We start from the raw sequence: 23212 nt of genomic DNA on the forward strand, positions 1-23212 counted from the left end.
GTATCCAAGCAATACCAGTTTGGCGAAACCTGAAGAAGGTACCTCAAGGGGACACTAGGCAGCCTTTGGAAACAAATTAGCCTGTGGCATTTTTAAAAAAAATAATAATCTGTAATACTGTATTTTTAATTAGGTTGTCTACTTTTTAGTCACTACAGGTGAAAGTCTGCATCATGTTAAATGCAAAGGGTGATCACCAGAATTAGTCATATTCAGGAGTAGATCTATGGACTTAACTCCATTGATTTCAGAGGGCCTACTCTGGCTAATGTTGGATATCACCCAGAAACCTTTTAAAATGGGTTCAAAACGTGGTTTTAAACAGTCAGTGAAAAGCAATATGCGGTTTTAACTAGGGTAGCAAACTTATTAAAGACGTTTTAATTGATTAATCACATGAGTTTCGATCTATGCAGTATGCATATTAGTAAACGGAATATTTCTAAGCAAAAGGTAGTATTTTCTTTGTTAGTAGATTGTATGTGTCATCTTTGGCAATATCAAAGAAGCGTTCTTTTGGAAAGAGGTGCTAGAGAAGGCTTCTTTTAGAATGGTGTTTGCCTTCTGCACTTTTTATATTCGCAATACTTTGTTAAAAAATCTGCCCAGCTAATTGGAAGAGATCCTTTTTTGGGTTGGTTAAAAAAAAAAATGTGATCATGTAATCCTAACTGATTAATCAGTTCAAACACTGCAGCCCTAGCATCCTCTATTAGTGCCTAGTGTACAAAAGTGTGTTTTTAACGTCTTAAATCTTTGGTGTAATTATGAATGCTAGTACATTCCCATGGAATGGAGCAGGCAACTCTGCACATATCCCCAAGCTGCACAGCCCGTTCTGAAATCAGCAAGGCAATACACAATGGCAGAAGCACGCAGGCAGTAAGCCAGGTTCAATCCCTTCGGTTAAAAGAATCTCTGGAGGCAGGCCTGAGAAACTCCTGTGCCTGAGACCTTGAGTTCTTGCTTCTCATCGTAGGCCAGGGTCATCCAGTGCGGTGCCTTCCAAATGAAGGATGAACTACGACTCCCATAAACCCTGGCCATAGGCCATTGCTGGTCGGGATTCATGGGCATTGGAGGCCAGCAAAAATCTGGAGGGCACTGCATTGCCTAAGTTGTTAGTAGACAGTGCCTGCTAGTCACGATGGTCGTATACTACCTCCAGGATCAGAGACGGTATGATTGTTAAACGCCAACTGCTGGAAAACAACAATAGGGGAGTGCCGTCATCCACGTATCATTCTGGAGGACTTCCCACTGAGGCAGCTGGTTGGCCACTGTGGACAAACAGACCAGCATTCTGACGGTGCAAAGGGTGCTTTGCATGGTCTGTTGTTGTTTAGTCGTGTCCGACTCTTTGTGACCCCATGGACCAGAGCACACCAGGCACTCCTGTCTTCCACTGCCTCCCGCAGTTTGGTCAAACTCATGTTCATAGCTTCAAGAACACTGTCCAACCATCTCGTCCTCTGTCGTCCCCTTCTCCTTCTGCCCCCCATCTTTACCAGCATCAGGGTCTTTTCCAGAGAGTCTTCTCTTCTCATGAGGTGGCCAAAGTATTGGTGCCTCAGCTTCAGGATCTATCCTTCCAGTGAGCACTCAGGGCTGATTTCCTTCAGAATGGATAGGTTGGATCTTCTTGCAGTCCATGGGACTCTCAAGAGTCTTCTCCAGCATCATAATTCAAACGCATCAATTCTTCGGCGATCAGCCTTTTTTATGGTCCAGCTCTCACTTTCATACATCACTACTGGGAAAACCATAGCTTTAACTATACGGACCTTTGTCAGCAAGGTGATGTCTCTGCTTTGCATGCTCACATCAGTTTAAATGGCCTTCATCTCCTGTTCGGAAGCAGTCAACTCTCCTAATGCAGGCTTGCAAATATATGATCAGCCAGTCTGAATGCGCGGATGGGGGCCCATCAGGTAGCTTGATCAACCTCCCTTTTTATTTAGTAGTCTTTGGGATGCAGAAAAAAAATAAAATAGAGGACAATTGGCGAGCAGGTTGGTGGCATTGTGTTTGGCTCAGTGGGCGACAAGTGGTCTATTCTGAGATGTGTATCTAGTTTAAATGATACAGGGAAGTGGGTGGATGATTGTGTTCCCTCTAGTGACAGCTTCCCACGCACTGGAGCAGAACTGCCCATCACTTGAGCAATGCTTCCTTGGGTAGCTGCTTGGTTTACTTGCTTGCGCGCACACCTGTCTGAGTGTATGTTTGCTTTCGTGCACCCATGAACAAAGCCTGTCTTCCTCATAGCAACTGGAGAAAGGAAAACTTCAAAGCCAAACTCTGTTTAACTTCTTCCATTTTTGCACTGCTTAGGAATTCATTTAACAAGCATCTTAGTTTTCCCGTCAGGGATTGGGACTTGGCACATGTTCAGCGCAGGCCGCAACCAAATAGGTCATCTTGTCGCTTGGATGCCAGCCAGCCATTGTAGCAAATTGCCCAGATCTCTTGGGATCCCTATGTTGCCCTCACTGTGTGCTGGTTCTAAGTATACTTTTCCCTGTGGGTGCTTGATGTCTGCACGCTGCACCTTTTAAAGTCCTGCTGTATTTTCATTTTGTATTGCTTCAAAGGCACTGCTTGCTGTAGGAGTTGTTCCGTTCCTGGTTTCATTCCAGATCTGGAGTTTATTTACGCCTACCCTAACCATTGTCAGACAACAAGGATGGCTGGGAACAATGTGGACTTGTACGGTCAACCTTGATGGCTTCTCGGGTGATTGCAGAGGCATCTGCTGCCGTAAGACACCTTGTTTGCCCAGGATGTTTCCCTGCACTGGGAATGTACAAAATACCTGAATACCTCTCCTTTGAGTCCTTTTCTGACTCTCAGTCGTGCAACTCTGACAAAAGAAATTAGAGATGATGGATAGGAAACTTTCCTTGCTCCATGCTTCTCTCTTATTCATAAAAGGACAAAGTTCTTGGTTTTGCATGCAGAAAAATATCCCAGGTTCCATCCACAGGTAGGGCTGGGAGAAAAAACCCTTTTCTGAAACCCTAAAGAGCCACTGCCAATCAACGTAGACAGTGCTGAGCCAGATGGACTGGGTCTGTATAAGGCAACTTCCTATGTTCCTGTGGGTTTTTTAAAACGTGTTTTTAAATTAATTTTGAATATATGAACATACAATCAGCTTCAGTTCCCCAACCCAATAACAACCCCAGCTATGTACAGTTGCATTAGTAACAATAAAGTAAAACATTGACTCGATGGCTGCCGATTTATAAAGTGCTATTCCACAGGCTCCCACGTGTCTTGGGTGGTTCATATGCTTGTTCTTTCTTTGGTGCAAATGAAATAATTCCTGCGGTTTTTATGATGGGTTTACTCCTGTTTGAAGTCCAGATCCTGACCTCCAAGAGAGACCCAAATTGGCCAGTGCTCTTTCCATCTCCGTCAGCATCGCGTAAGAGAAATTTGCGTGCAGCCCTGATTTTTCTTTTTTCCAGAATCCGAAGTCCAAAAATCCAACTCCAAAGGCTTTGCCTTCAGTGCTCCTTGGTGGGCACCTCTTTCTATTTGTGGGGAGACTGGATCTCCCACATAAGACCTCAAGGATGGGACTTTCCTCCCGCTTTGCCTTTTTAATAGTTCCCTGGTGTTCACTGCCAAACCTTTATTTCTTTTGTGCAACATTCATGTTTCTGCTCAAGTGATCAAACAAGATGCAAAAGCTGTTTCAAATAAGGTTTGTCTCTCTCTCTCACACACACACAGAGGAACATCCTCTTTCCTCTCCCCCAAAAGATATATTACTTCCTAATGTGAAAATGCAATTGTTGCCAGACTTGTAATTAACACAAATAAACTGCTACATCTTTGAAAAGCTCTCAGGTACTTGATGAATGTGCTGTGATTAATGTAGAGGAACTTGTTTTTATTATGAGTTCCAGAACTGTTTTGGGCAAGAGCCCTGGTTACTGGAAATGGATTATAAATGCTGCAATATTTGCATCTGCAATGCACCAACATGGATGGGGTTAAACCGGGGTCCTGAGTCTCTGGAAAGGGGAAAGGGAAATGTTCACATATAGAAGGAAATTCTAAGGCCAGACATATAGTCAACTGGATTTTGATGTATATCTGAGGTGTTTTCATTGCCTGTGTGCCGTCGCCCTTCGTTCAAAGAGATCGAGGGGCATACTGCTTCTCATTGAAACTCTTATTAAAGCCTTCAGTTTAACTTAACCCTTATACTCCTTACCTCCTCAACACCTACTGAAAATAAAGCTGAATTCATTTTAGATTATTCTGTAGCTTAGTGGTGGTGCATATGCTTTACAGGTAAAAGATCTCTAAACCACTGAGCCTCTTGGGCTTGCCAATCAGAAGGTCGGCGGTTTGAATCCACACAACGGCGTGAGCTACCGTTGCTTTGTCCCAGCTCCTGCCAACCTAGCAGTTCAAAAGCATAACCGTGCAAGTAGATAAATAGGTACCACTACAGCAGGAAGGTAAATGGCATTTAGACCTGCTGGCCACATGACCCAGAAAGCTGTCTGTGGACAAACACCGGCTCCCTCGGCCTGAAGCGAGATGAGCTCTGCGCCCCATAGTTGCCTTTGATTGGACTTAACCGCCCAGGGGCCCTTTACCTTTTGCCTTTTTAAAAGATCTCCATTTCAAACCATGGCATCTCTAGCTAAAAAGATCAGGGTTGGAGGGGAAGGGGAATACCTTTCTCTGAGACACTGTAGAGATACTGCCAGCCAGAGTGGGAAATACTGAGCTCTATGGACAAATAGTCTGACCTGGTGTAAGGCTGTGCTCTACATCGGGGGTGCCAAAACCTGTGGTCCTCCAGGTGTTGAATCACAGCTGCCATCATCCCTAGCAATTAGCCATCCTGGCTGAGACTTATGAGAGCAACCTCTTTAGTGTGGCAGCTTCTCCACCCCTGTTCTGCTCGCAACTGAAAGCATATTCCTTACCATTTTACTACCCATTCACTCAGTTTGCAAATGTCCTTTTGGAGCTGTTTGCAATCTCTCTTTGTTTCACTGACTGAACTATGCAGTATCATCAGCAAACTTGGCCACCTCACTGCTCCTAATTCTTTATGGTTTATGAACAAGTTAAAAAGCACGGGTCCCAATACCGTGCCTGGTGTTTTGTATGTGCCATAGAAGTTCACTCCATTGGTTAATCTAACCATAGGAAACAACTGTGTAGAAGAGAGAGCTTTTACTTGGCAAACACCAACACACCCACAAGCTGTTGGCAGTTGCTACAAGAAGTATTCACTCTCTGAGCCCAGAGAGGGTTCTTTGCTTTCAAAGTCCACAAGACAAGTACTAAGTTGAGATGCTTTCAAAGTCCTGCAACTTCCAGAGTTCTCTTGAGTCCAGAAGACTTGTAAGTTGTCCACCTTCTCTCAGATGAGCTCTTCTCAAAGCTTCCACAGTTCCATAAATTTCTCCAACAGTCTTCACAAGTCTCCCCTACGTCCCAACAAAGAATACCATAACCAGAGCCCTTTACGTACCTAATGCTATGTGCTAGTTTGCCAAGCAACTCAGATAAGACAGTCACAGGATGCTTTGCTGAGTTGGAAGGGACCACGAGGATCCTCTAGTCCAACCCCGGCAATGCAGGAATATTTTGCCCAACATGGGGCTCAAACCCCCAACCCTGAGATTTAAGAGTCTCGTGCTCTACCTACTGAGCTATTGCCCACCCATGTCAAGTGCACACCCAGGCTGGCTTCTATGCAGTGTTTTATGTGGGCATAGAATGCAGAAAGGGGCCATAGCTCAGGGGCAGAGCAACTGCTTTACACACACAAAGTCCCAGGTTCAATCCCACGTATCTCAAGTTAGGTCTGGAGTGGGAACATCCCATGCTCGAAGTCCTGGCGTGCAACTACCAGGCAGTGTTGACACTACTAAGCTAGGAGGACCAGTGATCTTACACGGTATAAGGCAACTTCTGGTGCTCCTAAGTTCTGTAGTGGTGGCAAACCAAAAATTTCTGGAGTTGCTTTCACAAGGGAGGAGCCCCTGTGTAGGCGAAAGGCTTGCTATATACAGCCTAGCTATTGGGACACGGGTGATGCTGTGGGTTAAACCACAGAGCCTAGGACTTGCCGATCAGAAGGTCAGCGGTTCGAATCCCTGCGACAGGGTGAGCTCCTGTTGCTTGGTCCCTGCTCCTGCCAACCTAGCAGTTCGAAAGCACGTCAAAGTGCAAGTAGATGAATAGGTACCGCTCCAGTGGGAAGGTAAACGGCGTTTCCGTGCGCTGCTCTGGTTCGCCAGAAGCGGCTTAGTCATGCTGGCCACATGACCCGGAAGCTGTACACTGGCTCCCTTGGCCAGTAAAACGAGATGAGCGCCGCAACAGAGTCGGTCACGACTGGACCTAATGGTCAGGGGTCCCTTTACCTATTGGGAAGAAGGAAATTCATGCAACAATTAGTTTATTGTCTTACCTGTAAAGAGCTTTGAACATGTTTCATGTTCCCTTTAAACCCCCCCCACCCCCATTTTTAAGCATTGTGTTCAAGCAGTGACAGCTGATAGGGGTCTCCAAGGCAAAAGGAACCAACTGTTTTGGTGTCCTCCTGAGGTAGTTATTCTGCATGCAATGTGCTGTACCCTGAGAGACTGGCAACTGGTGTGCTATGAGTAATAAATCACGAAAGACTCCTGCGCCCGGCCACCAAGGAGGCTGTTGCACGCCTGTGTGATTTATTGCTGTCCCTTTGCCTGCTCCCAGTCATTCTTTACTCACAGCGAAGCCATAAGCTCATCCGTCTTCTACAGCTCTGTGCTGGAAATTATCTGAACGGGCGCTCTCTGGGCGCCGAGATTGCAGCAGAAGTCCCTCTCGTCCAGTATGTTGTCTCTGCATAAATCACTATTAGAGCACCCCCTTCCAAACAGCGTTGCACACCCAGAACAAAAGGGTCGTTAGCAGAGGGGCTGTAGAGGTTGTGCTTTGCAAGATCAGGCAGCAGGTGCTGGGAAAGACCCTATAGAGCTGCGGCCAGCCAGAATAGATTGTACTGGGCTAGATCAATAGTTTGAACTGGTAGAAGGCCACTTCTTCTGTTTTCTATGCCACTTTTTCTGTTTTCTATGTGGGAAGGTAGTTCTTCTCGCACAACCCAGCAAGTGTTTTTTTGGGAGGATCATAGAGTTGGAAGAGACCCTGAGGTTCATCTAGTCCAGCCTCCTGCAGTGCAGGAATATGCAGCTGTCCCATACGGGGTTTGAACCTGCAACCTTGCCATTATTAGCACCATGCTCTAACCAACTGAGCTGTAAGGTGGTGTAAGAAAAGTGAAGAGTACCTCTCAATTTCTTCTTCTTCTTCTTCTTCTTCTTTGAAAAATGGTGTACTACCCATTGGGAGTGTTACTACTGAGCTGAATCCTAGAACAATAGGATCCAGAATGCAGCAGTCCGATTGGTCCGCAGGAGCCACCCAATCCAGTTCCAGGTGCAAGTGAATCAGTGACCTGATTGGCCTGCAGGAACAGCCAATCAGACTTCCGGAGGAGGTGAATACGCAACCTGATTGGCCTACAGGAGCAGCCCGGAACCGGCCAATCACGCAGGGCCCATTGTGTAAATAATGTATATGTAGCTAGACATTTTGGGGGAAGATTCATTCTTTGCTACTATGAGCTGAATAAAGAGCATGAAATTCACACTCAACTCCGAGTATATTTCAGGGGGAAAGTGTCCTAAGTTTTAGAGGATGCAACAGGTAGAAAAATAAGTGGTCCGCCATGACCGGCAGCTATTCTCAAGTGGTCCATGTGGGGGAAAGAGTATGGGAACCGGTAATCTAGGGTGCATTCACAATTAAACATTTCCACCCCTCCAGTTACTTAACCAAGGCTTTCTGCCATTCTATGGGTCTGTACTGAGAATTGCTAAATTGGAATCTCCATTCAGCCACAAACTTGCAATTGAAGAATAGTGGCAGAGAGATTACTCTTACCAACGGCACACGTACAAATTTGTGTTAAGCCGTGGGTCTCAGGTTTTGAGAAGGGTCCCTTGGCAGGGGCATACAAGACACCTTGGGGAAAGGGAGTGCAAATTTCCAGGAAGGAAGAGGTTCCAGAGGGAGGCAATTTGGAGACAAACTCTCTTTGCGGCATCATTTAACTCTGCAATCAGCCAAAACGCTCCGTTAGCCAAGCTAGCTGCAGATGAGCAGATAGGGAGATAGGACTCATCTCTTGGGCCAGCTCATCCGTTGCAAAGGATTTAACTCTTATTAGGACATTAATCCATATTATCTTTACAAGGCCAAGCAAAATATTACAAGATGCTGTGCAAGCTTTCACGTTCTCCATAACTCTTATTCGGGGTTGCTGGTAAAGAGGAGAGGAGAGGAAGGAACTTGCTATTGCTAAGTTCTGGAGATCTGTAAGCACAGATTGATTAGCAGTTGGGTTTACATTGCTTGGGAACCGAATTCTTATGGAAAAATCGACTGGCAAAGATACACTGACAAAGCAGCAATGAAAATTCAGGTAGGTTTTCTGCAGCTTGCTCCAGTTTTACATCATACGCACATAAAAAGGCAACATGAGCACAGACCACCTGCTTCTTCTGAGGAAATGGAAATACACTTTTTCTGAAAGAGGGAAATTGTATTATACCGACTAATTTGTTTGACAAGATGCTGCACTCTTTGAGGGGCATTCTGTTTGTTATCTCTCTCTGTGTATAATTTATTAATTTATTATAATTATTATTTATTCAATTTATATACCACCCTTTTTCAGAAGATCCCAGGGTGGTGTACAACATTAAAAACACATTACAGAACATCAATGGTAAAATAATAATAAAGACAGACAACCTATCATACATATTAAAAGTAAGGCGAATAGCAGAGATTTACAGTTAAGGAACAATAAATGTATTTACGAGGTATGGGTGCAACTCACATTGCTAAGAATGTCGTCTGCCCATTTCCCTACAAAACGTTGATCATTTTTCCTACATAGGCAGTTATCTTTCTACAAGGGCTGACATGGATGCCAAAATCCAGCATCATCTGAGCTCTGGGAGCGCAGCGTTCTCCTGATGGAAGTGCAGAGTGTTTGAGGACCGGGACATTCGCAGGGAAACCAAAATGCTTGTTTACAAAGCTATTGTCCTACCAATCTTACTGTACGCTTGTGAAACATGGACCACGTATAAACACCATCTCCAACTCCTCAAAAGATTCCATTAATGGTGTTTCTGAAAAAAATTACACATCACTTGGGAAGACAGGTGAACAAATGCACTGGAAGAAGTGAAGATCACCAGTGTCAAAGCAATGATTCTTCAACATCAACTTTGTTGGACTGGTCATGTTGTTCAGATGCCTGATTATCATCTTCCAAAGCAACTGCTCTATTCCAAACTTAAGAATGGAAAACGAAATGCCAGTGGACAACAAAATAGGTTTAAAGATACTCTCAAGGCAAATCTTTAAAAATGCAGTATAAGCATGGATAATTGGGAAACACTGGCCTCCCGTTGGAGAATAGCCTCTCCCAAAGGTGTCGTGGACTTTGAAGACGCTCAAACTCAGGACAAAAGGAGAAACGCGATGAGAGGAAGGCACACTTGGCAAACCCTCACTGTGATCAACTCCCGCCCGGAAACCTATGTCCCCACTGTGGAAGGACGTGTGGATCCAGAATTGGCCTCCACAGTCACTTACAGACACACTGTTAAGACCATATCACAATCTTACTCGGTTATGAGTGATCGCCAAAGAAGAAGAAGTTCATTAATTCTTTCTCCAGGCCAAAACAGAGCCTCCTTGTCAGGTGCAGGCTACCAGCAGAAAAGCTAGATTATAAGGGTTTTGTGTTATGGAGAATCAAGGCAATCTTAACAAAAAGAAAGTGGGGGTTAATTTAAGGTGGTGTGCTAAACAGAAAAACTAACAGAATCTGTTAGCAGTGCTTCTTCAGAGAAAGGGATCCCATAGGCTTCTGGAATATGCTGGACTACAACTCCCATCGTGCATGGCTATTGGCCACACTGGCTGGGGATGATGGGAGTTGGGAGTCCAACAGCCGTTGGCGGAATGCCATAGGCTCCCCCTCCCTGCCTCATAGAATGAAGTCCCATCTCCAGATACCCCACATTTCCTGCATCACAGGGGGTTGGAATAGATGACTCTTGGGGTCCCTTCCACCTCTACAAGTCTGTGATTCTATGAAATATCCTCTTCCTTCAGGCTAGGATCGCACTGCTGAATGGCCGACTTTGGCATTCAGCTTGATAAAGCTGGTGTTTTCATTAAAGGGTTTAATCTGGAATGCATCCCCAATGTTTGCATGAGTCGCAATGGTGGGGGAACCCATAGCATATCAACCAGTCTGAAGACATTAGTATTGCAATCACCGGCTGCTTCTGTGCAGGCCTGGCCTCTTGGACTCGTTTCCCATGTGCGGGAAGACAGCCAAGACAAATTGGATTCCTTTGATAACGTTCAGACTGGACCAGCTGCTACTGCATAAAGGCCTAAGCCAAGATGGCGGCGTTCTATCTCCCGTGTGAGAGGAAGGAAGACTCTGAATGCCAGTTGGTGGTGCTTCGATTTATTACATTTATATGCCGCTTTCTATTCAAATGGGTCTCAAAGTGGCTTACAAGCAATAAATAACAATAACATGCTGGCTAGAACATAACAGAACGTCACAAATACAGAATAAACTAAATCATCAGTAAAACAATTGCAATCTATAAAGCAAAAAGCAACAACTTAAACAATAAGCCATATTTTATTATTAACAAATCAATTCAGCATTTATAATCTATAACACAGGGGTCAGCAAACTTTTTCAGCAGGGGGCCAGTCCACGGTCCCTCAGACCTTGTCGGGGGCCGGACTATATTGGAGTGGGTGGGCGGGAATTAACGAATTCCTATGCCCCACAAATAACCCAGAGATGCACTTTAAATAAAAGGACACATTCTACTCATGTAAAAACACGCTGATTCCCAGACTGTCCACAGGCCGGATTTAGAAGGCAATTGGGCTGGATCCGGCCCCCAGGCCTTAGTTTGCCTACCCATGCTATAAAACAATATTAACCTTTAGCCAGATCCAACAGGGCTTCTTATGTTGTTGACAATGGAGTGTGCCTCGGGGGGTGAAGTCAAACTGCTGCGTTAGGAGACCAGTTTGGGGCACAAGTCTGGGCAGTGTATATTTAGGGAGTCCTGGGCTGCCCAAAGGACAAGACCTGCCTCTCAGCGCTCGTGGTGTGGTCCAAAGGAAAGCAGAGCAGTATGTTTGGCACCAGCTTGGCTGTAGCAGTTGCAGGAAGGAGACACACGAGGCACCATCCATCCATCTTAGGGACTCCATTCTGGATTTGTGGAGGGTTTAATCCTTAGCCTTTTCGTCTCTCCAATATGTCCCCCAAGGCAGCAGAGGTTTAGGATCAGAGTCTTCCTTCTCCTCGATGGGCTACCTTCCCAGGTTGACGAGCCCCATGTGCCTCTTGTTCATAAACACCCCATCAGAATACCCAAATGCTTGTGTAAGTCGCATCTCCCATTAGCCCTGGTCACCGGGGTTTCCTGGTTGGAGCAGATGGGAGTTGGAGCCACAGGCTCTGCATCCTTGACCTCATGGATGTTCTAAACCAGGCTCCTCCAGTCTGATGTTGTCCAGATGTTGAGGACTACAAACCCCATCAGCCCCGGCCAGCATGCCCAGTAGACAAGGATTCTGGTGGCTGTCGGTAGTCTGCAAAATCAAGAGGGCACCACTGCAGGTGTGGAAAAACGCCTGGAGGTGAAGAATAACAGGACAGGTACCCAGACTTGTCTCAAACAGATACAGTGGGCAGTCATGGGATAGAGCACTGGCTGCCAATTAGTTTCCGGGCCCAGTTCAAAGCGCTGGTTTTGACCTATAAAGACTTACACAGCTCAGGAGCTCAATACCTTAAGGAACGTCTGTCTCCATTTGAACCAACCCGAACACTGAGTTTGTAATCTCTATATCCCCACCTCCTTGAGAGGTTTGGAGGGTGGCAGCATGAGACGGGGCCTTTTCTGCAGTGGCTCCCCAACTATGGAACATTCTCCCCAGAGGTGAAAATATTCCTCTTTACCCAGGCCTTTGGTTACTGAATAATCTATGGCCTGTTAAATGTGCGAGAGACTGTTATTATGATTACATGGTTATTATGATGTGTATTATGTTTTCATTATTATGCTGAGTAAATTATGTTCTTAATGTTGTACACCGCCCTGGGACCTTTGGATAAAGGGAGGTATATAAATTGAATGAATATTGTAGTAACCTGGCTGCACTATAAAAGCTGGTTCACACATTCGTGTTTGCCAGCTGATGAAAATAAGGCACAGTAACTTGTAGATGTGAATGGGGCCATCATTGCTCTGACACAAGGGAGGCAGTGCTCATACCCTGAACCATCACAAACACCCCCATGTTTGAGGGAAGGGGAAGGCGCTATCGCTGCGTGGAGAAGGTGTCAGGTTCGATCCTCGGAAGAAATAGTTTTGCTTTTTTTTTTTACAAAGGATCCGGTATGAGACGATGGGAAAGGCTCTCCGCCCAGACCCTGGAGAGGGCTTCAAAGGGACACACAGCACTTCCCTCCAGCGCCCTCAGAGAAAACTACCGACGCGCGTGCGAACGTGTGAACCTGCGCCCTTGCTGCACTATGCGTAAGAGAAGCGCGCGTTTGCAGGACATGCGTTATGGGAAACGTTTCCATCTTTCCACGCAGCAGCGACACCTGCATGTTTCCAGGGCACGTAGGTCTGGTTCGTCACCTATACGCTAGTTTCTTGGCGGGGGGGCCGACCCGGCGTCTGTTAATCCGAATTAAGGACCGGGGGTGGGCGGCACTTTTCCTCCTGCATTTGCCGCGACCCGATCCTGGGCGGGGAGCTTCGCCTTGGCGCGCCGAGGGGGCGCCCGAAGGACGGCTCCCCGCCTCCTCTCCCCTCCCCGCGGCCGTCCAGTGGGCGGATCTCGGCGGCGCCGCGGCAGGAGGAGAGCGCGAGCGGCGGGCAGGCAGGCAGGCAGGCAGGACGGCAGCGCGGGCGAGGCGCGAGGCGCGGCGGCCGGAGCGCAAGGTGAGCCTGGCGGGGCAAGCGATCGCCCCGGGGAAGCGGTTGCACATTGCCAAGGCGGGAGCGGGGATGCAGATCCGGAGCGGGCGGCCAGGCAGGTAGGCGAGCACCGAGGCAGCAAGCGCGGAATCCCGCTGCAGCAAATGCCCGGGGGTGCATCGCGCCCGGCGGCCCGGGAGTGCCAAGCGCCCGGGAGGAAGAGGGGCGGGACGGGCGAGCAGCCGCAGGCAGCCCCCACCGGTGCAACGAGGGGGAGCGCGCGGCGTGCAGAGCCGCGGAGGCGTGCAGCAGCAGCAGCGTGCGCGCTGGGGGCTTGGCGGTGGGGATGTGCGTGCCGGGCGCCTTGCAAGCGCGAGGCTTTTGCAGCTGCACAAGGGCAGCGCGCCCGCTTGCTCTGCAAAGAAAGGCGCCCCTCGAAGCTGCAAGGCGCGCCCGCTCCCAGGCTCCGCAGCCGGGATGAGGATCGCCCGAGCGCCAGCAACAACGAGGTGCAGGTAGTTGCAGGTTCCCCTTAAATGATAGGCAGTATTGGGGGTGGGGGGGGGAGTGATTAAAAAAGAAAGAGCGGTGCATAGTCCAGGTCTTGGTCCGCGTAAGCCGCTTGTTAGAGATTTCGACGATTAAGCGGCATACAAATTTTTCAGAAGGGAGATATGCAAATCTCCACGCGGCCAACCTGAGCATGGTCCCTTGGGGCCAAGCGAAGGGCTCCTTCTCAGCCTCAGTGACTTGTCTGTAGAATGGGTGCCTCGGGGATCTCTTGCCCGGTGGTTTGGAAAGGTCTTGCTGGTTCCCGGAGTCGGTGCTGGCAGCTTCAATCCTTTGTCTGAAGAACAGGTGGAATTGTAGACTGGCACACTTTCTGTGAATCGAGAGTCAGCAGTTCTGACTGCAGGTATTCGGGGCTACCTTTACGACGTACCTTTAAAATAAAATTTTAAAATCCCACTTAATGGATTCCTGCAAAATTGCTGGGTTTGCAGTACAGAAACTACCTTGTAGGGGCTTGTCGCTCTTGTGAGCGGTGTCAGATTTTTGCAAATCAAATTTGCATGCTATTATATACATTAGAAATGCACAAGGCAGCTTGTGTTTTGCAGGGTTTGGCTAATTGATTTAAAAGGTTATCTGGCTTAACCGGGTGTCAATTTTTTAAATATATGTATAATACACCCATATTGTGGTGCCTGGCAGGTAGCAGCTTAGAATGCCCCCCCCCCCCCGTTTTTCTTGAATAGAAGAAATAATGCTTTCAGTGGAACTTGATGGGACAGGTGGAAATCATTTTTTATCCTGGCCTTTAACACCTGTGACAGGTGTTTCCACCCTATTCCTGTGACTGTAATTTGTTTTAACTGTTTTCAATACCCCTTTCTTAAAAAAAAACACCTTCCGAACTATTGTTCATTCATTTGCAAATAAATACCAATGTAATCAGATAACGAGGTTGTAGGATTGACTAACATTTCTTTCACCCTGGGGTTGTGCTTGCAGAAAAATACATGATAATGGCTGTCACTGCAACTCCCCCTTTCTCTCAGTGCAAGGACTGCTAAAAACGTTCTTTGCGCTATATGGCTTCATTCTGTGCTCTGGCTTTCTTCTCTGCCACTGGCTGCTTTTTTTTGCAGCTGGCTCCGTGTACCGAGTTCCGATCAAGACATGCAAAGAACTTCCCCAGTGGTCGTGTAGAATGGGTGGAGGTACTTAACATTGTTGTTGTTTAGTCGTGTCCGACTCTTCGTGACCCCATGGACCAGAGCACGCCAGGCACTCCTGTCTTCCACGGCCTCCCGCAGTTTGGTCAAACTCATGCTGGTAGCTTCAAGAACACTGTCCAACCATCTCATCCTCTGTCGTCCCCTTCTCCTTGTGCCTCCATCTTTCCCAACATCAGGGTCTTTTCCAGGGAGTCTTCTCTTCTCATGAGGTGGCCAAAGTACTGGAGCCTCAGCTTCAGGATCTGTCCTTCCAGTGAGCACTCAGGGCTGGTTTCCCTAAGAATGGATAGGTTTGATCTTCTTGCAGTCCATGGGACTCTCAAGAGTCTCCTCCAGCACCATAATTCCAAAGCATCAATTCTTCGGCGAGCAGCCTTCTTTATGGTCCAGCTCTCACTTCCGTACATCACTACTGGGAGAACCATAGCTTTAACTATATGGACCTTTGTTGGCAAGGTGATGTCTCTGCATTTTAACATTGGGCACCTTTAATGATGCAGTGTCAGACTGGGACCTGGGAAACCAGGGTTCAAATCCTCCATTCAGCCATGAATCTCACCTTTTTGGGTCTAGTTCACACGCGCATTTACATTGCTAGATTTCTCTGCGCTCGGTGGCTGTGTGAACTGGCTCCCATTGCGAGTGGCAGGGACACACTGCATCAGAATGGTGCACAACTTTCACCAGTGGTCTTCGGGTTTGTCCCATGGCACATGCTGATCACCAGTGGAAGCTGACGTCAGTGGCTGCTAATATGTAGGCATGGACCTTGCATCTTTCTCGCGCGCTCTCTTTTCTTTGCAGACTTTATCGTGTTTCTGATCATAGCAAGTTCAAGTCCAACGGCGTCGAGAGCTGCTATCACAGCTCGGCCGGCTTGCTCCAGAACACAGGTTCCTTCTTCTGGGAACAGGCTTGAACTTTGCCATTCTAACAGAGTTGCTGCTTTCTCAAATACTATCTGCCCATGTGGAACCATTTAAATAGAGCGGGTGGAATTCAGCGCTGCACTGTTGCACTTGTTCCGGCTTTCACAAGCAATTTCAGCTGGCCAGTGCTGTCCTGGTCATTCTCCCCCCACCAAAAGAGTGAATTTCACAGGGAGGGGGGAGCCTGGTTTTGAGAGCAGAAGTTTTTCCGTAGGGCACCTGCCAATGGAGGTGAATCCCGCCGAGTATACGTACCGTATTTTTCGCTGTATAAAACGCACTTTTCTCCTCCTAAAAGGTAAGGGGAAATGCGTGTGCGTCTTATGGAGCGAATGCAGGCGGGAGGCTCTGCTCAGCGCTCCCTTTAAAGAGCCGCGTGGAGCGTGTGTGCGGCTCTTCGGGGCTTTTCCCCGAGGAGGGAGAAGGGCTGCCCTGGCTTCTGGGATTCAAAATATTTTTTTTCTTGTTTTCCTCTTCCAAAAACTAGGTGCGTCTTATGGTCTGGTGCATCTTATAGAGCGAAAAATATGGTAATTGGTTTCATAAGGTGCCTCTTTAGAGCTAGACATGGTGGTTAGAATACCAGACTCGGTCTGTAGAGTGAGGGAGCAGGAGGAGAGAGAGAGGCAGGTTCAAATCCCTACTAAGCCAGGACTGGGTGACCTTGAGCCAGTCACCAGCCTACCTCAAAGGTTTGTTGTAAAGGTAAGTTGGGGGGGGGCAGGTGGCGCTGTGGTCTAAACCACTGAGCCTCTTGGGCTTGCCGATCAGAAGGTCGGCGGTTCGAGTCCCCGCGATGGAGTGAGCTCCCGTTGCTCTGTCCCAGCTCCTGCCAGCCTAGCAGTTCGAAAGCACATCAGCGCAAGTAGATAAATAGGTACCGCTGCAGCGGGAAGGTAAACAGCATTTCCATGCACTCTGACTTCCGTTGCAGTTGTTTGGCTTCGCCAGAAGCAGTTTAATCATGCTGGCCGCAAGAACCGGAAAGCTGTCTGTGGACAAATGCCGACTCCCTCGGCCTGAAAGCGAGATGAGCGCTGCAACCCCAGAGTCACCTTTGACTGGACTTGGCCATCTAGGCATGGGGTAGAAATAGAGGTAGTAATAATATTTAGGTTTATACAGCACAACAAGCTTCAGGTCATTGGTGGCTCGCCACAAATTAGCCCAGGGCTGAAATCTTTTTCAGGCACAAACTACACATGTATAGTTGATTGCATGGACTTTCCAGACGGACTTAGGTTTTTACAGAAAGGAAGTCATAGACAGATGAACTTCTGTTGCAGCAAATCTTCATAGAATCATAGTATCGTAGAGTTGGAAGCAGGGTGGATAAAAATCAAGGTTTTTGGTTTGTTTTTAAACCAAACTAACAGATTTTTTAAAATTTAAAACAGATTTTTTAATTTAAATCAGATTTTTTAAATTTAAAACAGATTTTTAAAATAAAATGCTTTTGGAGGAAATATCTTTCTAAAGATTTTCTATTTAAGTTACATTATAGTGCAAAGGCTATTCATCAGGAAATAAGGATTTGTTTTAAGTTTTTCATGTGTGCTAAAACTCAGTCTAAGTTGTTTAAAAAAAATGTTCAGCCACATCAGTTAACAAGCATGGATACATATGCTATAATGTTATTGTTTTAGTTAAATAAATTGTTATGAAGGAAATGATTATTTTTCTCGTTCCAATAAAGTACAGCAGAACAGTTGTCAAAATATAAACAGTTCACTTATTAAACCTCACCATAATTTCATCATTATCGGTCTATGTATTTCTAAGAGTATCACCAAATCAGTAATTTTTGATAGAACTGTAAAAACAACTCTGAAAATTTATTATTCCAAAAATGAAACCTTCATCTAGTTGCAAATATTAAGGTGATACCAGCAAGAATGAGTCTTTCTGTAAAAAAAAAAAAAAAAAAAAAGATATAAATCAAGTCTTACTGACTAGTGATTTAAATCATTAGCCAGTAAGACTTGATTTAAATCTTCTTCTTTTTTTAACAGAAAGACTCGTTCTTTCTGGTATCACCTTAATAGTTGGTTAAACATTTGGTTAAACACTTAAGATGTGGTTAAACATTTCAAATTCACCCTGGTTGGAAGGGACCCCTAGGGATCATCTAGTCCAACCCCCTGCAATGCAGGAATCTCAGCTAAAGCATCCAGTACAGATAACCATCCAACCTCTGTTCAAAAACCTCCAAGGATGGACAGCTCTTTAAGTTGAAGTCACCGCTAGCGAATGTGCGCAGCTATCGTTGGAGTCCACTGGCCTGATCTTGTGTTGACCTGAAGGCAGGAGGAATGTTTAGATGGGGCATCTTGTTTTACTGCAGCCACCCACAAAGTGGATATTGTTGTCCTCCAGAATCCCATCAGGCCTTACCAGCGCGGCCAATGGGCAAGGATGATGGGAGTTGTAGTCCCAAGAGGGTGTCGGATATCACCAGACCATGGTCCCATCTGCCTCAGCTCTCTCTGCTCCCTGAGAGAGGTTTGAGGCGCAGGATCCTTCCCCAAACAGTTCCCATGTTGTTATTTAGTCATTTAGTTGTGTCCGACTCTTCGTGACCCCATGGACCAGAGCACGCCAGGCACTCCTGTCTTCCACGGCCTCCCGCAGTTTGGTCAAACTCATGCTGGTAGCTTTGAGAACACTGTCCAACCATCTCGTCCTCTGTCGTCCCCTTCTCCTTGTGCCCTCCATCTTTCCCAATATCAGGGTCTTTTCCAGGGAGTCTTCTCTTCTCATGAGGTGGCCAAAGTATTGGAGCCTCAGCTTCACGATCTGTCCTTCCAGTGAGCACTCAGGGCTGATTTCCTTAAGAATGGATGCGTTTGATCTTCTTGCAGTCCATGGGACTCTCAAGAGTCTCCTCCAGCACCATAGTTCAAAAGCATCAATTCTTCGGCAGTCAGCCTTCTTTATGGTCCAGCTCTCACTTCCATACATCACTACTGGGAAAACCATGGCTTTAACTATACGGACCTTTGTTGGCAAGGTGATGTCTCTTCTTTTTAAGATGCTGTCTAGGTTTGTCATTGCTTTTCTCCTAAGAAGCAGGCGTCTTTTAATTCATGACTGCTGTCACCATCTGCAGTGATCATGGAGCCCAAGAAAGTAAAATCTCTCACTGCCTCCATTTCTTCCTCTTCTATTTGCCAGGAGGTGATGGGACCAGTGGCCATGATCTTCGTTTTTTTGATGTTGAGCTTCAACAGCTCCCATAGAGCCCTTCAACTAGAGGCGCCAGGTGTGGAATCTGAGGTGCTCTACATGCCAAGCATGTGCTCTGGGCCAGGGCTCCTCTGGCTGTTAGACAGCTGTTAAAACAGCTGCTCTAAACCAGCGTTTGAGGTGGGTGTACCAAAGGCTTAGCTCCCTTTATTCCTGCATTGCAGGGGATTGGACTAGATGGCGGCTTGAGATTACTTCCAACTCTACAATTCTATGATATAAAAAGTCCCCCCCCCCCAATAATATTTATTAAATTTCATACAAAGGCATAACTTAAACATAACAGAAAAAGAAAAAAACAATAATAAAAGAAAAAAAAGATAATAGAGAAAATAAAATATTACAAACCTCCCATATACCACCACATACATAAATACAATAAGACTTAAAAATTAATTAGTTAAACTCCAACTTCATAAACATATTACTTGACTTCCTCTAATCTCTTCCTTGTAATTGAATGTAGCAGTTTCCAATATCATTATTCCATATAACAATATTCCGGTTATAATCAAATTTCCTAACTTTTCTTATCCTTCTGTTTCTTATTTATTTATTTAGTCCTAATTTAATCCTAGGCCTAATTAGTTCTTTCAAGTAATTACAAATCTTTAATGTTACAATATTCATTCAAATAGTCTTTAAATTTCTTCCAGTCTTCTTGATTTTCCTCTTCTTTCTGGTCACGGATTCTCCCGGTGAGATCAGCTAGCTCCATAAAGTCCATCATCTTCATCTGCCATTCTTCTACCGTTGGTAATTCTTGTGTTTTCCATTTTTTGGCTATTAAAATCCGTGCAGCAGTTGTGGCATACAAAAATACTTTTACATCTCTTTTGGGCATTTCAGAACCTATTACTCCAAGGAGAAAGGCCTCTGGTTTCTTCATAAATGTATATTTCATCATTTTTAAAAATTCATTATAATTTTTTCCCCAGAAGTCTTTTACCTTTTTTTTAAAAAAAGTCTTTTACCTTTTTTTCCCTCTTGCAATGTGCTTGCAATTTTTTTTTAAAAAAAAATAATAATAAATGAAAAGGGGGGATGGGGTGGGCATCCGGAATTATTATTTGATTCCACCCACCACTGAACCCAGTGGTGTTTCCATTTCATGTATACATGCAGAACCTGGGAATCTAACCCTCCGCACAAGTGGGGAGACGCCTGTGCTGTTGCTATCACGAATCATTTGTAAGGGCACAGGGATCTCAACGAAAGCTCTTAGAGTGAGTAATTGGATGTTTGGGATGAGCCTGAGGCTTTGCTGCGAATCTTGGTTCTCGGCGGAAAACTCCCCCTCCTTCCTTCCACCCACTTTTAGAAGTACAGTGGTACCTCGGGGTACTTACCGTATTTTTCGCACCATAGGACGCACCGGACAATAGGACGCACTTTGTTTTAGAGGGGGGAGAACAAGAAAAAAGTTTTTTCCCCCTCTCTGCCCAGCGCCCCTTCAGTGAAGCAGCAGGAGGCGCTGCACAGAGAGGGGGAGAACTTTCCCCCTCTTGTTTTCCCGCTCTAAAACAAGGTGCCGTTCAGGCGGCTACCTTGGAAGCCTCGCTCTCCAGGCTTCAGGTTCCTTTCGACCTGCTCTTTGGGGCTGGCGGGGGGAAGCCCACCACCAGCCCCAAAGAGCAGGTCAGGGAGCAGCGGAAAGGCGCAGCGGAGAGGCTCCTGCCATAGCCGCGCGTCACCTCTCCAGCCGGGAGAGGGTTGCGGGGGGCTGCTTTAGCCCCGCACGCGCTCTCCCGGCTGGAGAGGTGATGCGGGGCTGTAGAGGCTCCTGCCATAGCCGCGCGTCACCTCTCCAGCCGGGAGAGGGTCGCGGCGCTATGGCATCTTCGCTCCATAGGACGCACACACATTTCCCCTTCATTTTTGAAGGGGAAAAAGTGCGTCCTATAGAGCGAAAAATACGGTAATTCGTTCCGGAGGTCCGTTCTTAACCTGAAACTGTTCTTAAACTGAAGCACTACTGTGATGGGACGATGAGCTGCTTGTGTGTAAAATCCTAGTCCCTCAGAGTTTGGTCAAGTTTGCAAACCTCTGTCTGTAACGGAGCCCCTTAAACATGGCTCCGTCAGTCGCTGGCAGATTCCGACAGTGGTTGCTTTCGGAATCGCTTCCAACATAAAAGCTCCTTAACGGAAACACGTCTTCTGGACTCTCTGCGTGACAGTTTCCGGCGAGGAGTGGGTGTCCCTACAGGAGGTCCTGAAACCTCCCCACTGTTTTCGCTGGAAGTGTCTCTGAGCCATCCCTCCAGCTCCCTTTCCCTCAGTTCAGCTCCTCTCCCCCTACTGGTTCCCTCTTCAGCTGCTGAGTCTCTCCCAACCTGTGTGAGCCCTTTCACTTCCCTTCCTTCCGATGGCAGTTCCCTGACATCCACCTCCCCTCCAGGGCCCCCTTCATCCCCTCTCGCCCCCTCCTCTACGGGCGGTGAGGAGGCAAAACCCCGGAATGAACTTCCTTCATCTTCCGATGTCCCGAACCCTTCTCTCCACCTGTTGCGGTTCCTGGTCTCGAAGTACTCCTCCTCCTCAGAGTCCATCTCCCCTTCCCCTTCCGATTCCGAGAATCCTTCCAACTCCTCCTCCTCATCGGTGGTCCCAAAGTATTCCCTCCGGAACCTCTCCACAGGCTGAGGTTTCCTTGGGAACCTTTGATGGAACGTTTCTATCAATACCTCGTCATTGATATCTTCTGCCATTACCCAAGTGTTTTCTGACTCCGGTTCTCCTTCCCACGCTACCAAATACTCCACCTGATCCCCCTTCCATCTGGCGTCGAGGATTTCTGCCACATGGCTGCTGCATTCCCTTTCTTCTATGACCGGTCCCCGAGTGGCCATCCCTTCTCGTCCCCCCTCATACGGTGACAGTAACGACCTGTGAAATACTGGGTGCAGTTTCATGTGGTTGGGTAACCGGAGCCTGAAAGCCACTGGGTTGACCTGTTGAATGACCTCAAAGGGACCCAATCTCCTGGGTCTTAATTTCTTACAACCTCCTTTGAACGGCAACCCTTGGGTTGACAGCCACACCCTATCTCCCACCCTTATGGTTTCACCTTCCCTTCGGTTCTTGTCTGCCTGCCTCTTGTATTCTTCCTTCGCCCTTTCTAAGTTGAGTTGGAGCTGACGATGGATTGCTTCCATTTCTTCTACAAAATGCTCGGCTGCCGGGACACCCCATCTCTCCCCTTCTCCCCCTGGGAAAGCCCTGGGATGACACCCATAATTAGCCAAGAAGGGGCTCATCCCTGTGGACACATTCTCGGCATTGTTGTAGGCAAATTCCGCCAGCGCCAACTTTTCTACCCAGTCATTCTCTCTGTCATTGACATAACACCTCAGGTATTGCTGGAGGACCCCGTTTGCTCTTTCCGCCTGCCCGTTGGTTTCAGGGTGCCGGGCAGTCGAAAAGTTGACCTCCACCTGCAGTAAGCTCATGAGCTTCCTCCAGAACCTGGAAGTAAATTGTTTTCCTCGGTCTGAGACCACCCTCAATGGCACTCCGTGCAACCTAAAAATGTGTTCTACAAATAACTTCGCTGTCTCTTCCGCCGTGACTGCATGCGAGCAGGCTACAAAGTGGCACATCTTTGTTAGTAGGTCTACCACCACCATGATGGCTGTTTTCCCCTTGGACTTCGGCAGATCAGTCATAAAATCTATCGACACTGCCTCCCAAGGTCGTTCTGGGGTTGGTAAGGGTTCTAATAGCCCCGCCGGTGCCCGCCTCTCCCCTTTGGCTCGCTGGCATTGCTCACACCCTCTTACATACTCCCGTACATCTTCCCTCACCTTAGGCCACCAAAATTCCCTGGTGACCAACCACATGGTTTTGTGTTGTCCAAAATGCCCCGCCGTGGGGCTGTCGTGCAACTGCTTGAGTACCCTCCCCCTTAAGTCTCCTTCAGGGATATACAGTGCCCCTTTGTAATACAAAGCTCCATTTCTTTCCTCGAAACCCCCTGGTTCCTCTCCCTCACCCCTAAGACCTCTGAGCTTATTCTGGGCGTATTCATCATTCTCTGTTTCCTCTACCAGTTCTCTTTGTCCCACCAATGCCGCCCCACACACCCAGCGGTCCTCTGGAATGACATGTCTCTCTTCGGGTGCTCCCTCCCCCTCCAAATATTCAGGTTTGCGTGAGAGAGCGTCCGCCCTAATGTTCTCTGGGCCTGGCACGTAACAAATCTCAAA

General features: G+C 47.1%; 2 protein-coding genes and 1 long non-coding RNA gene across 8 annotated transcripts in view; 2 read left to right on the forward strand and 1 right to left on the reverse strand.

Annotated features, from left to right (window-relative positions):
* Nucleotides 1–3850, forward strand: part of MTHFD1 (methylenetetrahydrofolate dehydrogenase, cyclohydrolase and formyltetrahydrofolate synthetase 1) — a 74571-nt gene extending 70721 nt beyond the window's left edge. The window contains exons 28-29 of the mRNA XM_081023756.1: nucleotides 1–1559; nucleotides 2640–3850. The gene's annotated coding sequence lies outside the window, so the exon portion shown is untranslated. The remainder of the gene's footprint in view (nucleotides 1560–2639) is intronic.
* LOC308470360 lies at nucleotides 647–18818 on the reverse strand. The gene is made up of 2 exons (XR_013982391.1): nucleotides 18366–18818; nucleotides 647–1392 (listed from the first exon to the last, which is right to left on the reverse strand). It is a non-coding gene; the product is annotated as an uncharacterized lncRNA (long non-coding RNA).
* AKAP5 (A-kinase anchoring protein 5) overlaps nucleotides 12592–23212 on the forward strand; it is an 18398-nt gene continuing 7777 nt past the window's right edge. Inside the window, exon 1 of one of the 6 annotated variants that reach the window (XM_080985765.1) lies at nucleotides 12592–12698. The gene's annotated coding sequence lies outside the window, so the exon portion shown is untranslated. Of the gene's footprint in view, nucleotides 12699–12767; nucleotides 12789–12809; nucleotides 13113–13406; nucleotides 13604–19711; nucleotides 19762–23212 lie in introns of those variants that run through there. The other 5 variants (XM_080985766.1, XM_080985761.1, XM_080985762.1 and 2 more) reach the window with 5 other exon arrangements.

The sequence above is a fragment of the Podarcis pityusensis genome (genome assembly GCF_964106645.2).
Source record: "Podarcis pityusensis genome assembly, chromosome: 1".
NCBI classification, from domain to species: Eukaryota; Metazoa; Chordata; class Lepidosauria; order Squamata; family Lacertidae; genus Podarcis; species Podarcis pityusensis.